General features: G+C 48.0%; 1 non-coding gene across 1 annotated transcript; it reads left to right on the top strand.

Moving 5' to 3' along the window:
* Window positions 1-247: 247 nt before the first annotated feature.
* On the top strand, window positions 248-329 carry trnal-uag. Its single transcript has one exon. It is a non-coding gene; the product is annotated as a tRNA-Leu (tRNA).
* The last annotated feature ends 12,414 nt before the right edge of the window (window positions 330-12,743 follow it).

Here is a 12,743-nt window from a genome sequence, read left to right as displayed (position 1 = left end):
GGAGACTCGAAGACCAAATATTCTTCCTCTGCTCCTCTGTTATTTGTCCATGCACCGCGAAATGAGACTCTGATTTCGGGATGCATTAAGAGAAAGACACGGGACCTAAACCCGGTGAATAAACAAAGTCAGACCCAGACGCAGAAATTGATTCCTTGTACATGTCGCTGCAGTGGCGATGTTGGACACGGCGCATGGACTCGCTGAAGGTTGAATATTGCCTTTGTTTGCACAATGGTCACGAGACGGTAGCGTGGCCGAGCGCTCTAAGGCGCTGGATTTAGGCTCCAGTCTCTGCGGAGGCGTGGGTTCGAATCCCACCGCTGCCAGCGTGGCATTTTCTTGTTTACCTGCTGTAAGAGGGAAATGGGGCAAATACGGGCAGATGGGTCTGTTGTAAATGGGGCAAATTGGTCGGCATGGTCAATTTTGCAAAACGGCCTATTTCCATATTTGTTATAGACAAAGTGGATAACCTCACATTTATCCGCATTAAACTTCATCTGCCATGCATCTGCCCACTCCTCCAACCTGATCAAATCACCCTGCTTTCTCATAACATCCTCCTAACACTTCACACTGCCACCCAGCTTTGTGTCATCTGCAAATTTGCAAATGTTACTTTGAACCCCTTCACCCACATCATTGATGTATATTGTAAATAGCTGCGGTCCCAGCACCGAGTCTTGCGGTAACCCACTAGTCACTGCCTGCCATTCTGAAAGGGACCCGTTAATCCCTACTCTTTGTTTCCTGTCTGCCAACCACGTCTCTATTCATGTCAGCACACTGCCCCCAGTACCATGTGCCCTAATTTTGCCCACTGATCTCCTATGTTGGACAATATCAAATGCTTTCTGAAAGTCCAGGTACACTACGTCCACTGGCTCTCCCTAGTGCATTTTCCTAGTTGGATCTTCAAAAAATTCCAGAAGATTAGTCAAGCATGATTTCCCCTTCGTAAATCGACGCTGACTCGGACCGATCCTGTTACTGCAATCCAAATGTTCCGCTATCTCATCTTTTATAATTGACTCCAGCAACTTCCCCACCACCGATGTCAGGCTAACTGGTCTATAATTCCAAGGTTTCTCCCTTCCGCCTTTCTAAAAAGTGGGATAACATTACCTACCCTCCAATCCACAGGAACTGATCCTGAATCTATAGAACATTGGGAAATTATCATCAATGCATCCACGATTTCTAGACACTTCCTTAAGTACCCTGGGATGCAAACCATCAGGCCTTGGGGATTTAGCAGCCTTCATTCCCATCAGTCTATCCAACACCATTTCCCGCCTAATGTGGATTTCCTTCAGTTCCTCCGTCACCCCAGAACCTCTGGCCACTACTATATCAGGAAGATTGTTTGTGGCCTCCTTAGTGAAAACAGATCCAAAGTACCTGTTCAGCTCATCTGCCATTTCCTTGATCCCCATAATAAATTCACCTTTTTCGGTCTTCAAGGGTCCAACTTTAGTCTTAAATATTGTTTACCTCTTCACATACCAAAAGAAGCTTTTACTATCCTGCTTTATATTCTTGACTAGCTTACCTTCGCACCTCATCTTTTCTCCCCGTATTGTCTTTTTGGTTATCTTATGTTGTTCTTTAAACATTACCCAATCCTCTTGCTTCCCGCTCATCTTTGCTACGTTGTACTTCTTCGCTTTAATTTATATACTGTCCCTGACGTCCCTTGTCAGCCCTGGTCGTCCCTTTCTCCCCTTGGAATCTTTCTTCCTCCTAGTAATGAACTGATTCTGTTCCTTCTGTATTCTTCCTTGAAACACCTGCCATTTTTGTTCCACTGTCATCCCTGCTAGTGTATCTTTGGCCAGCTCCTCCCTCGTGGCCCCATTGTCCCCTTTATTCATCTACAACACGGAGTCCTCCGATCTACCCTTCTCCCTCTCCAATTGTACATTAAACCTGACCATGTTATGGTCACTGCCTCCTAATGGCTAATTAAACTCGAGGTCCTTTATCAAATCCGGTTCATTACACAACACTAAATCCAGAATTGCCTTCTCCCTGATAGGCTCCAATACAAGCTGTTATAACTTGTTCGAACTGTTCTAGCTGTTCTAACTGTTATGACTATATGACTCTAAATAGGTCAAAGGAAGTGCTCATCCGGGGTTTAAACCTCGGACTCTCTCGCATGCTTTGCATTTTGATATAACAGCGGGACCTATGGTCCTTGTCCAACCAAGGTCGAAACGTCACCTATTCCTTCGCTCCATAGAAGCTGCCTCACTCGCTGAGTTTCTCCAGCATTTTTGTCCACCTGCGATTATTCCAGCATCTGCAGTTCTTTCTTAAATAGTCCTTGTCCAACGCGTCGACTATCGTCCCACTGCATACTCAGTTGCACTTAGAAGAACACCGGACACCAGGCCGTCCCATCTGCATTTTATCTGCACCAGTTTTCTTCTGCAATACTATGTTTGAGTTGCGATATACAGACGAAGCATGTGAGCTTTCCAAGGCAGCTGAAAGGCCTCTTCATTCGTCCTAATTCGCGGCCCCAGTTTGGGACCATACATCAGCAAACGCTGCTGATCGCCAGCAGAGGGCGCACATATCACACAAGCTATTTCATTTCTACCTCCTTTTCTTGTGCTTAAAAGGGATCATTCACAAAACTATCGCGTTGACAACGACGCTTGAATTCCCGCGACGGAAGGACGGGACAACATCCACATACTGAGTTCTTCCTGCTGCTTTAGGATGATTATATTTGAATACCTTCATCTGAAGAACTAACAGAGAATGCTCATTTCAGATGCTAGTCATTCCTGCAAGGTGGGGTTCCAGATGAGGTCGATAGAAATCGGCGCCGGTACGTCTTACCAAATCACTGGCTTGTGTGGTGAATGTACTCCCATAGTCGGATGGCTGCGATACAGAAATGTCTGGTTTTCTAGTTTGCAACCAGGTCTTTTGCCCTGATGAATCCTGGGTGTTTCCTCTGCCAGTTGTTGCATGATTATTCTTACATATCAGAGGAGCGGCTCGTGGTAGCCGCGAGAAGTGATGTATGCTTATCCTTGATAAAACTTGGGGGGAATATTGCATCGATAGATAACCGCTGTACCTGTACTATTCATTATGTATGTTATCGCAGATTGGGAGCGAGGTTTCTTTGACCACAAATAAACTCTGGCTATCACCACCAGAGCGCATCGCAACTCTCACCGTCCGTATTTATTGCATCTTTCCACGCCACCTCTATCCATGTTTCTCTTAAACAGTGGTGAAATCCGTCATTACATGCTCATCACAATGCGGCGATGAATAATCCATGTGTGTGTGATCTGATGGATCACTTGGAAGTTGCAGACTATTACAGCGAGGGAGAAAAGCGGGCATTTTCAATCTGAGCGGCTGTGAGGTGACATTCACACAGATGAGCACTTGCAACTGTCCCAATCCCCCACCCCCACGACTAGAGGACCATGACTACCCGACAGTGACAGTGACACTTTTAGATCCTACTGTATGTTGTCACTAAACAGTTGGTTTTAAAATACATATTGGATTCACCGCGGAGCAGGCGGTGCCTTACCTGGATCGCCGTTTGAAGCTCTGGAGTGTTGGGCCTGCTGCTTCAACATCATGCAGCTGTGGTTTGCGGAGCTCCCAGCTTCGGGCCGCGCTGATTTCAACATCGTGGAGCCCTAGGGTCCCTTTGCCGAGGACCGCCAGCATGAATATCCGCCCATTCAGCATGTGGACTTCGGGTGGTGCGGGAGGGAAGGGAAGAATTGCCAAAGGGAGTTGCGGATGGAGCTGTCTTTGCTGGAAGGAGACGGGGGGGGGGGGGGGGGGGGGGGGGGGGGGGGGGGGGGGGGGGGGGGAGATGGGAAGATGTGGCGAGTGGTGGGGTCACGTTGGAGGTGGCGGAAATGACGGAGGACTATTTGTTGTATGTGACGGCTAGTTGGGTGAAAGGTGAGGGCTAGGGGGACTCTGCCCTTGTTACGAGTGAGGGGAATGGGGAGAGGGAGCAGTGTTACGAGGTATGGGAGAGACCCTGGTGAGAGCCTCACCCCCGTTCCCTGAAGAAGGAGGACATTTCCGATGCCCTGGTGTGGTACACCTCATCCTGGGAGCAGATGCGGCGTAGACAGGGGAATTGGGAGTAGGGGATGGGGTCCTTACAGGAAGCAGGGTGGGAAGAAGTGTAGTCTAGACAGCCATCGGAGTCAGCGGGTTTATAGTGGATGTCGGTCAGAAGTCTATCACCAGCGATGGAGATAGTGAGGTCAAGACATGGTAGGGAAGTGTCGGAAATGGTCCAGGTGTATTTGAGTGCCGGATGGAATTTAGTGGTGAAGCGGATGAAGTCAGTCAGTTGTGTGTGGGTGCCGGAGGTAGCACCGAAGCAATCGTATATTATATGTCCTAACCGGATCCTGTCAGCCGCGCCTGCGCAGTTGAGAGCAATGGGTGAGTGGTGAAATATTGCGTTCGATGACCAGCCCTCCCTTGTGACACCGCGACTCGACGCCTGTCCTGTCCTGACCGGTAACTTCAAGCGTGTCAAAATAAATCCTATTATCTGTCTGCGCACGATGGCTCGAATCTAGGCAGTATTCTGGTAAGCCTCTCCCCATCCGCTCTGTAATAGGGCAACTAGAACTGCACTCAATACTTTCAAATACCTTCTGGCAAAGTGTTATGAAGCTTATACAATGGCCCAACGTCAATAATACCGTTTGCTATTTCTTGGCTAACTCGTCTACCAATCAATATTCTGCAGTAATCCTTGATAAACATCTTCGCTATCTGCAGCACCACCTACTGACTCCCATAGCTATCTTGAGGACACTTCTTCCCACCCTGCTTCCTGTAAAGACTCTATCCCCTACTCCTAATTCCTCCGGCTACGCCGCATCTGCGCCCAGGATGAGGTGTTCCACACCCGGGCATCGGAGATGTCCTAATTATTTAGGAAACGGATATCCCCCACTTCCATTATCGATGAGGCTCGCAATAGGGTCTGTTCGATATCCCGCTACTCCGCTCCTACTTCCCTTCCCCCAATTCGCATCAAGGACAGAGTCCTCCTTGTCGCCACCTTCCACCCCATCAGCCGTCGCATCTGAGATATTCGGTTTCCTTCCACATTCCAAAGACGTACAGGTTTGTAGATTAATTGACTTGGTAAATGTAAAACATCTCTCTAGTGGTGCAGGATAGTGTTAATATGCGGGGATCGCTGGACCCGGAGGGCCGAAGGGCTTGTTTTCATGCTGCATCTCTAACCTAAAGCATATAATCCTCCAACCTTTTCGCCACTTCCAATGGGATCCCACTAGTGGCCACATCTTCACACCTCCACCCCTTTCTGCTTTCCACAGAGCTCGGTCCCTCCGAAACTCCCAGGTCAACTCGTCCCTTCCGATCCAAACCATCCCTCACCAGGTACTTTTCCCTGCAACCGCATGAGATGCAATACTTGTTCCTTTACCTTCAACCTCGACTCCATCCCAGGACCCAAACCGTCCTTCCGGGTGAGGCAGATGTTCACTTGCATCTCTTCTAACCTCATCTAGTGTATCTGCTGTTCCAGGTGTTAACATCTCTACATTGGCTAGACCAAGCGCAGGCTCGGCGATTGTCTCACTGAACACCTCCGCTCAGTCCTTCTTAACATACCCTCTCTCCCGGTGGCTTAGCACTTCAAATCCCCTCCCATTCCCCAACTGACCTTTCTGTCCTGGGCCTTCTCAGAGTGGGGCCCGCCGCAAATTGGAGGAACAGCACCTCATATTTCGCTTGGGTAGTTTACACCCCAGCGATATGAACATTGATTTATCTAACCAGATAGCCCTTGCTTTCTCTCTCCTTCCTCTACCCCTGCCCCTCTCCCTTCCCCTTCCCCCTCCCCTTCCCAATTCTCTCACTAGTATTATTCTCCGCTTACATTATATTTTTGTCGCGCCCCCTCCCCTGACAACAGTCTGAAGAAGGGTCTCGGCCCGAAACGGCGCCCGTTCATTCTCTCCGGAGATGGTGCCTCACCCGCTGAGTTATTCCAGCATTTTGTGTCTACCTTCGATTTAAACCAGAATCTGCAGTTATTTCTTACACAACACCTAGATTAATGTAATCTACAACTTTAGTAATCATGCCTTGGAGATTCTCATCCAAGTGCCTGATATAATTAGCACAAGGTGGGGAATCCAACACTCATCCGGAGGAAGCGCTGTCCTGAACGGCTGCCTGTCCTGCAGCTGTCCGTTTTTCCCCCCTTCTTTTTTATTATTCTTAGTACGTTGAGTGTGCAGTCAGGGGGCCTAATCCTTTTATGTGTGGGGGGTGGTGGGGGGGGGAAGGGGAAACTGCTTTTCGAGTCCCTACCTGGTCGGAGGGGTTACCTTCCTCCGAGCAGCGACTTCGACCTGTCCTTGCGGCCTACCAGCGGGTCCTGGAGCGACGTTTCCCTGAGGGGACCTGGCCAGAACATCGGCTTTGGCGGCGGCGCAGAACATCGGCTTTGGCGGCGGCGCAGAACATCGGCTTTGGCGGCGGCGCAGAACATCGGCTTTGGCGGCGGCGCAGCGCTGGAGCCTATTGCGGAGCGGGCGATGCCTTTCCTGGGTCGCCGCGCTGGAACTCCAGTATGCTGGGACCGCCGATAAGAACATTGTGGAGCCCCGATTCTGTGGAGCGGCCAGCTGCGACGCTGAACGTTACACCTCGGAGCATGGGATCTCTCGTTGAGATCGCCAGTGTGTGGAGCTCCGTCCGGCGCTGTCTGTTGGCTTGGAAGCCGCGGTCTCCGGTGGGAAGGCGGTCGTTCCTGGCACCCCAAGCCGCTGGGGTTCTCCCGACGCCGGAGTACCATCACCCGGCGAGAACATCGGGCGCCGTGGCGGCGACTGTGGAGGCCTCAATAGGCCCGACTTTGGGTGGACAAGAGGATGGGGACTGGACTTTTTGGATGTTTTTGTGTTGAACTTCTGTTTGAATACTATGTTGTATTTTTATTAGTGTGCTGCAAGGACATCTGAATTTCCCCTGAATAAGGGGATTAATAAAGTTTAATAAAGCAGCATACCGGAGGACTGGGAGAAATTCAGAGACCAGCAGAGGAGGACAAATGGCTTAATTAGGAAAGGAAAAATAGATTATGAAAGAAAACTGGCAGGGAACATAAAAACTGACTGCAAAGGTTTTTATAGATATGTGAAGAGGAAAAGATTAGTTAAAACAAATGTAGGTCCCTTGCAGTCAGAAACAGGTGATTTGATCATGGGGAACAAGGATATGGCGGACCAATTGAATAACTACTTTGGTTCCGTCTTCACTAAGGAAGACATAAATAATCTGCCGGAAATAGCAGGGGACCGCGGGTCAAAGGAGTTGGAGGAATTGAGTGAAATCCAGGTTAGCCGGGAAGTGGTGTTGGGTAAATTAAATGGATTAAAGGCCGATAAATCCCCAGGGCCAGATAGGCTGCATCCCAGAGTACTTAAGGAAGTAGCTCCAGAAATAGTGGATGCATTAGTAATAATCTTTCAAAACTCTTTAGATTCTGGAGTAGTTCCTGAGGAGTGGCGGGTAGCAAACGTAACCCCACTTTTTAAGAAGGGAGGGAGAGAGAAAACGGGGAATTACAGACCAGTTAGTCTAACATCGGTAGTGGGGAAACTGCTAGAATCAGTTATTAAAGATGGGATAGCTGCACATTTGGAAAGTGGTGAAATCATTGGACAAAGTTAGCATGGATTTACAAAAGGTAAATCATGTCTAACGAATCTTATAGAATTTTTCGAGGATGTAACTAGTAGCGTGGATAGGGGAGAACCAGTGGATGTGGTGTATCTGGACTTCCAGAAGGCTTTCGACAAGGTCCCACATAAGAGATTAGTTTACAAACTTAAAGCACACGGCATTGGGGGTTCAGTATTGATGTGGATAGAGAACTGGCTGGCAAACAGGAAGCAAAGAGTAGGAGTAAACGGGTCCTTTTCACAATGGCAGGCAGTGACTAGTGGGGTACCGCAAGGCTCAGTGCTGGGACCCCAGCTATTTACAATATATATTAATGATCTGGATGAGGGAATTGAAGGCAATATCTCCAAGTTTGCGGATGACACTAAGCTGGGGGGCAGTGTTAGCTGTGAGGAGGATGCTAGGAGACTGCAAGGTGACTTGGATAGGCTGGGTGAGTGGGCAAATGTTTGGCAGATGCAGTATAATGTGGATAAATGTGAGGTTATCCATTTTGGTGGCAAAAACAGGAAAGCAGACTATTATCTAAATGGTGGCCGACTAGGAAAAGGGGAGATGCAGCGAGACCTGGGTGTCATGGTACACCAGTCATTGAAAGTGGGCATGCAGGTGCAGCAGGCAGTGAAGAAAGCGAATGGTATGTTAGCTTTCATAGCAAAAGGATGTGAGTATAGGAGCAGGGAGGTTCTACTGCAGTTGTACAGGGTCTTGGTGAGACCACACCTGGAGTATTGCGTACAGTTTTGGTCTCCAAATCTGAGGAAGGACATTATTGCCATAGAGGGAGTGCAGAGAAGGTTCACCAGACTGATCTATCCCTGAAGTACACCGCTATTCATGGAACTCATGGTTATAAAACATCAGCATGAAAGCATTAGAACATAGCGGAGTGCTGGACAGAAAGTTAGTGCATTATGGTTTGGCCGCATTTGAAATATTCAGCTCTGGTCTCTCCATTACAGGAGGGCTGTGGAGGCTTTGAAGAGGGTGTGGACGAGGGTTGCCAGATTTTGTCCGGATTAGAGGGGCAATGGCTACCATGGCAGGTTGGACAAACAAGTATAGTTTTCTTTGGAATGGCGGAGGTGGATAGAAACCAGATAGATTAAATAAAATTATGAGAGGCGCCGATGTGATAGAGATTCAGAACAATTTCCCAGGACATAAACACTAGAGGTTACAGAACTAAGGTGAATGGAGCAAAGTTGATGTGCGAGGACATGTCTTGTACACCCACGTGGGAGCCTAGAATGCGCTGCAACGGATGATGGTGGAGATAGATATGATGGTGGTATATAAGACACTTTCAGATAGACACTCAGATACTTAGGGAATGGAGGGATATCGATCGCGTGTAGGCAAAGAAGATTAGTTTAACGGCATCATGTTTGACACAAAGTGTATGGAACGTTGTACTGTTTTATGGTGAATTTTGTATGAAATTCCAGGGGTCTGGACGAAAATCTTTATATTATCTCTGAACACAGGAGATGCGTAAGGAGCATGGATTTACAAGAAAATCGCAAGGGAGAGCCAGTGGATGTAGTGTACCTGGACTTTCAGAAAGCATTTGATAAGGTCCCACATAGGAGATTTTACTTCGGAGTCACGTGAGCGACTACGTGAAGAAGGGCCGTCCGTCCGCGTGCGCGTCATTACGTCTGAACGCAACGCGCGCAACGGACTGGAAGGCAATGTGTCCTCCCAGCCGTCAGGATGGGCAGGTAAGGAAAGTTGAATTACTTACCTGCGTTCTTTCGGGCTTGGAGCTTTTTGTAGTTTCAGGGTCCAGATGTCGAGGAGACGGTCCGCGGGGATGTCGGCTGCCGAAGACCGCAACATTCCCAGTAGCGGGCGACGGTCTTGTTCCCGACATTAGCGCCGGCAGCAGAATCGGCAGGAGACTTCGTGCAGGAGGAGGAGCCCCGTGGTGGTCCCGGCGGGACGTAAAACCAACCGCAAGTCTAACAAACTCGTTGACTCAGATGAGTCCGGGGAAGAGGGATACCCTCCCTCAACGGAGAGCGTCTGAGGACGACTCTCCCAACAATGATCTGCTCCAAAGGAGGGAGCTGTATCAGCCCGGGCCTCTACAGCAGGCCGTGCCAGCAGCCTCGCACATGGGGCAGCCCAATGTCTTCCCCATTGGAGGTGGAACTACATATGGAAGAAACCACTCTGAATCAGAGTACAAAAGAACAAGGGGGGAGGGGGACCTTCCCAGGGACAAGCAGAAGAACGGAAGTAGGTAAGTAAGTTTTACTTATATAGCACTGTTTAAGTCAACTCGCATTGACACCAAAGCGCTTTACATAAAATGAATAATAAGCTCCCATACGAACAAAAGAAAATAAGTACTTCTGCAATCATCCAGGTTCCACTGGGTGCTTCCCTAGATGGAGATCTAGCAAATGTCTCCTGCTCTGAGGAGAGGAGCATTCACGGTCAGTTTCAATCTGACCCAAAGCAAGAATCTCATTTAGGTCCGCTGGAGGGCCTATATCAGCGCAGGTATCCTCATTGGCCTGCGGCAGCACCTGTTTTCAGGGCTGCCTACCCATCTCACTCTCAATGGAGGGGAGTGTGAGTGATCAGTAGGTAACTGATCTCGAATTTAAAGTATGAACATACTGAAGCACATGCATATGGCCTCAAGAGCCAGCAGTTGGCAGAATATCCGCACGCGACAAATGCCGGCAAGGGAACAGCGCTATCAGGGTGACTTTGGAGAAACCAGCCGCCGAATCCTCTCTTCAGGTAAGACCAGAAGAAGGAAGCAAAAGCTATCGGACCAATCAAGGTACCAACGACAAGCAAAACTTAATCAGTAGGCGACAACACACCCCACACCTCCATAGGGGGTAAGCGGTTCACTGAAGCCGGTGGTAGCTTGAAAGCTGGGCACGTAAATATGATCAGAGTCTACTTTCAAGGCAGACTCAAAATTATGGCCAGAATTGTCCTACAAAGCAGGCTCAGTATGATGAGGTTTTCAGGCCAAGACCCAAGCAGAGGTCAGGAGAAACATGGAATCCACACTCCCTACCAGTCCTACTCCCAATCAAGGAGAGAAAAGGAACCCGCATCATGGGCCGTTGGGCTTACCACAAGACGATGGAGGTAGGTGGGTCTGGGTTTACTGAAACAAGGGATTGTGGACCAGTTACATGTTGGTAATTTTACTCTTGTGTTTTTGTTCAAAATGACAATAACATGAATTTCAGATCTGGTTTTAAAAAACAGATAATAACATGTGGTTATTTTTACTGCACAACATACATAGGTTCCACGCAGGATTGGAACTCGGACCGGAGTTGTCTTCAAGGCAGGCCCAGTATTATGGACAGGATTGCCTTTCAGGACAGGTGACAGATGGAGGATGTCACTTCATCCAGGTTTAACTCATTTGTCCAGTACAGACTTTCAGAAACGCAATTTTTGTTAGGTCTAACAACTGTTTTACAGGAGCTTCCTATAAAATGGTCACATGGCATGCATCGACCACAAAGTGCATACTATTCGGTGTCTATTCACTAAGAACATGAGATATTTGAAGTTTAACTGGATGGCATGGCTCTGCCAAATGGGTTGTCATCAGCTTCTAGACTATTGACTAAACTACGGAAACCAATTCTGGGTCGACAAAGGTCTCAGAACCACATAGTAATGGCATATTTGGAGGACTTTTTCATTTTGGAGTCACCAAGAATTGGCAGAAGCATCAGTGAAAGGAAACCAAAAACCCTGTTTGAAAGACTTGGTTACCTCATCCATCCAGTTAAATCAAAATTGACACCTACACGGGTAATTGATTACCTAGAATTTACTATCAAAAACAGTAAATATGTTGGTGACTTTACCTAGGGGCAAACAACAATATTTAATTAAGCCTGCTATGACCTGATAGTCAAATACTAGCCATCTTTCAGGCAAACAGCGAGTGTACAAGAAGGAACTGCAGATGCTGGAAGATCGAAGGTACACAAAAATGCTGGAGAAACTCAGCGGGTGCAGCAGCATCTATGGAGCGAAGGAAATAGGCGACGTTTCGGGCCGAAATCCTTCTTCAGACTGAAGAACCTCATTTTGCACTGGTGTATCGAGAGGAATATTTGGGTAACAGCGGTCTATCTACGAGGTAGATATAACACGGTGACAGATGCTGGTTCACGAATGTTTAATAACAACACAGAATGGATGTTGAATCGGGCAGTATTTAACGAAATAACTACACGATTCGGCATACCAAATAATCATCTGTTTGCTTCTAGACTAAACCATCAGTTACCCAGATATGTGTCCTGCGAGCTGGATCCAGAAGCAAAGGCAGTGAATGCTTTCTCCCTCAATTGGGGAGGAATGTTTATGTATGCTTTCCGCCAATTTGTCTCACAAACCGATGCTTGACCGAAATCAAGCAAGACTAAGCCACAGGCATATTGGTAGTACCAGATTGGCCTACTCAAGCCTGGTTCCCAACATGTTTTGGGAACTATAGTCCAGCCAGCTATGGCTGTACCGAAGAGGAGGAACCTTCTAGTGAGCCCAGTTACAGGGAGTAATCATCCACTACATGAACGTATTAACTGTTTGGTCTGCAGATTCTGAGGAGGCCATTTCAAGGCATAGGACTGCCCGAACAAATACAACACAGTTCGGATAACGGATGTCTTGGAGTTCCTATCAACTCTGTACTATAACTATAAACAGAGTTATAGCGCAAACTATAGTGCCAGAGGGGCACTCTCCTCCTATCTGATGCTGGAAGCAGGGCACGGGTCGATAGGAACGCACCCCTTTACAACAAAATTCATGAAGGGAATTTACAATATAATACCTCCAAGGCCAAGGTACACGGACACATGGGATGTGAGCGTGATACTTACCATACTTTGACAGTGGGGACCGCCTATAACTAACCCTGAAGGTGGTATGCTGACAAAGAGTCCAGGCACTGCAAAAACTACGGCTGGACTACATGACCACCAATATGA

Source organism: Amblyraja radiata (assembly GCF_010909765.2).
Source record: "Amblyraja radiata isolate CabotCenter1 chromosome 43 unlocalized genomic scaffold, sAmbRad1.1.pri SUPER_43_unloc_1, whole genome shotgun sequence".
NCBI classification, from domain to species: domain Eukaryota; kingdom Metazoa; phylum Chordata; class Chondrichthyes; order Rajiformes; family Rajidae; genus Amblyraja; species Amblyraja radiata.
The sequence above is the reverse complement of the archived record's forward strand: the minus strand, read 5'-3'. Positions and strand labels throughout refer to the sequence as shown.